The sequence below is a fragment of the Camponotus vicinus genome, unplaced genomic scaffold (genome assembly GCF_025532165.1).
Source record: "Camponotus vicinus isolate PSW18456_S1 unplaced genomic scaffold, iyCamVici1.0 SCAF_11, whole genome shotgun sequence".
NCBI classification, from domain to species: domain Eukaryota; kingdom Metazoa; phylum Arthropoda; class Insecta; order Hymenoptera; family Formicidae; genus Camponotus; species Camponotus vicinus.
Genome location: NW_028141947.1, coordinates 13,590,327 through 13,594,103, shown reverse-complemented (window position 1 = coordinate 13,594,103; position 3,777 = coordinate 13,590,327).

The following is a 3,777-nucleotide window of genomic DNA, read 5'->3' as shown; positions in this document are numbered from 1 at the left end:
CTTCGTTTAGTTTGTTTTACTATCGAGCAATTATATTGTGAAACGTGTCTTGAAACGTTCTCAAATTTATTTGAAATCCAACTTTTATGCAAATGTATATACATTGCTAATTTTTATTATTTCTGTATATTCTCGTCAGCAATTCACGCATCTTTTTGTCGCGAAACGCGGGGGAAAAAACGCGCGTTTATCGAGAAATTTGTCATTACGAGTAAAATCTCCACGTTTCCACCTAGAGTCTAATCCGGGCCTAATTGCCGCGAATAACTCGCATGATCATGTTCTTGCCGATGGTCTGTCTGTCTGCGTTTCTTCACGCCTCCGCGCGCGAGCGTAAGCAGAAATAATCGTTCTCGCCTGTAAGTCACGGACGAGTGAGTCGTTACTATGTATGATCGCCGAGAGCGAGACGTGGACTCGCGTGATGGACAGCCTGTCTGTACCGTACTTAAGCCGACGCTTATGATAATTACTTAATGCCGCTCTCTAAGTTGCACGCACGTATAAATGTGCGCGAATGCGCCGCGCGGCTTCTACGAATCCGCAACCAATACGCCGCAAAACCTTTACCGACGACTAAACGAAGCGCCCGGATAAACGTGGTGCCCGGTCTGGTATTAGCGTTACGTTCTCGTGCCATGTCTATTTTACGGAGGTAATTCTGCCTTTCTGGTGATGATTGAAAATAGAATTGCCCGTTACTCGTATATTCACGTAATTACATGATTAGTAATACTTTCCCCCTTATGATTTTTGCGATTTCGAAATTCTATCATTTATATATCAGGCTTTTTCATAATTTCTTCTGTCTTTTAAATAAAATTTGTGCCTTTCTTCTATAATGTCCAAATTTTGATACTCGAGCAATGTTGGCTCTTTTCTTTTTACGTTGTCTTAAATTTACTTCATGAGTTTATATTTATAATCATTATTCATACGGAAGTTTATGTTTGGCTTGATGGTGTTATTTATAACTATATTTATAACTTAATAAAAGAAAAATAATTTCTCTTGATTCATAGTAAAAAATATAAGAGGTATTACTAAGGGATAAATATAAAAAACATACTTTGCTATTATATTATACGAAGGTTCAACACATGGCTTTTAACGTAGATAACCTTGCGAACACACGACTAAGCGATAAATCTTTGATTATCACTTCTTCATGTATCTGGGCTAAGCGGCAGAATCTCGGTACCAATTTAAAGTCAATATCGTAAAACGATACGAAAGAATAAAGATGCTAGGATGCTCTATATACATCACTTCATGATTCACTGAGATGTTTTAATCGCAAGGTTGGCTATTGGATATATATATATATATATACAACAAATAGCTAGAATTTTTATAATAATTAGACATAAATCATGTACATTAATATGAAACAATGTCTTAAAAAAAGCATTTAAATATTTCGTATACATCCCTGGTGGTATAATTCGCTCATCATGGATAAAGTTGCGCTGACATTTATTTCTTCTTGCAGGTTCGTGTTAGGCAAAAATGTGTGTCACGAAGATACGTCGGGAACTGTCTGACAATTTAACGGAGGCATAGAAAGGAAGATACAGAAGCGACAGTTCCTTTTTCTCCTGAAACCCTCGACCAAGGTGATGAGTCCACGCGGCTGTTGTGAAATACTAATGGCGGTATCGGTCATTTTCCTCCGCTCACGGGCCGGGATCTTTCGTTTTCTCGCTTTCATCTTCTCGCCGATCCCTTACCATTTCCTTTTCACAGACCGTCGACGGTTACGTACGATGTCCCGGACAGCGTAACGAATTTTATGGGAGACCCGTTATGGGCCACCATGATCACATTTTAGTCCATCGATAATGGCAGCCGAAATCTCTCGACGAGGCTGTAATTTCTGGTCAAATTGAGTTTTCTGTTCTCGCCAGGTTATATATTTCTAATCTCTTCGATTTTCAGTAACGCGAATTATAATACTTTACCGTAATTTATTGTAAAAAATTTCTTCATCATGCTTCATAGATGTAGAATTTCTTTTATGTTCCAACTTTATATCAAATCTCTGACATACATTATTGATTACATTAGTTAAAGTATTTTTATTACAATCATGAGGAAGCTGCAGTCTTGGCAAGAATCAAATGATTTAATCGGGAAACAGTTTGCACATGTTCCACGTGGCGGCATGGCTGTGTTATCGTGCTCTTTTTCTTTTTGGATGTCGGTCCAGAGCGAGAGAAAGAGAAGAGGAGAAAGAGAACGGCGGGGAGGTGAAGTAAGACTGCTCATAAATCTAAAGGCCGCGTTGAAGAGGGACCGGGGAAGCTGAATAGGTGTAAATGAAGTTGCGGCCTGCCGCAAACTCGGCCGGACCACCCCGTATATTTTGTCTCCTGTACATGCTGGTGGACTCGTCTCCTCCTCTCGGTCTCCTTCATCTCGGCAAATAAATAGTTCCACGCGCACGGTGGGCTTACCTACATCCCTGATAACAATGTCGGCTCCGACTTCTGACTTCTTCCTTTCCGATCTGCCAGGATCTTTATCGGCCACGCCTACCAGGAGATGAAAGAACAAGATGTAGATTCAATTGCGAAAGAGACAAAAATGCAAAAAATGCAAAATATATCTGATTTTTTGGCGAGGTATACTAATGTTCGAAAAGTGTCAACTTTCAATATCTATGGGATTCTTCGAGAATTTCAATTAATACTATTATAATTAAAAAAAGATATTTAATTTTTTGTGAATATCAAAAAATCACACATTGATGTAAGTGTGATTAAAATAGAAAAAAAGAGATAAGTTGCAATTATTGTTGGAGGATGAAGCGCCAAACAGTTAGACAAGGCAGAGAATAAAAATTAAAATTTCATCCTTTCTGTCACACTTTCTTTCCGAAACAGGATTTTTCTTATCCATTTTCATGCACAAACATTCGTGTCGGTGTAAAATTTAACGTTAAGCGCATCTAAATTCCGTAACAACAAAAGAAGTTTGAAATAGACCGGAAAGCTATCGTCACATAAAGAGGATTGGAGAAACAAGCTAAGGACCGTTTTGAGACTTCTGAAAACTTCTTTGTTGGCAGTATTATATTCAGTTAGTTAATGAAGATCATGTTAAACTGTATTAAACTAATCTCACGATTCATCCCTCGGAGAATGCATCCGTATGGCGCTTTCCACTAGCACATTGCTTGCCTTTGGATGTCTCCTTTTCAAGGATTCAAAGATCACTCGAGACTCACCTGTCAGAGATCTTTCTTGGTGACCTCGTAATCCGCTACCAGTAATCCGCAGCATTGACATTATGTGAGTCTGCTTCATTTCCTACTTTCTTTTAATCCCAGGAGACATTTTTCGGATGGCATTATTTTCATAGTGTTTTTAGTAAAACTATCTTCTTTATTATTTCTTTATTATTTCGATTTTTTTGACTTTTAACATGATTTTTAACATCGATGTTTGGACGAGGTTTTTGATAATTAAGTATGCTCATTTCACACAGTTACATTTGCTTAATTATTTTTTTAAAAATAATTTAAAAATTGCTTAGAACGAGATACAATGCAATATTAATTTTACAATGCAATATTAACTTGATTTGTTCATTTTGTTGGTATTATCTAATAGCTAGTTTTCTAATATCTAATTATCTAATTTATCTATTCTAATATCTAATTTTTTCCGTTATAATTCTAATTATAAAATATAGATAGAAAAAATGATTTCATTATTCATGATTTACAATCAACATTAGTGCAATCGATGCTTGAAATCAAAGCCATATATTAGA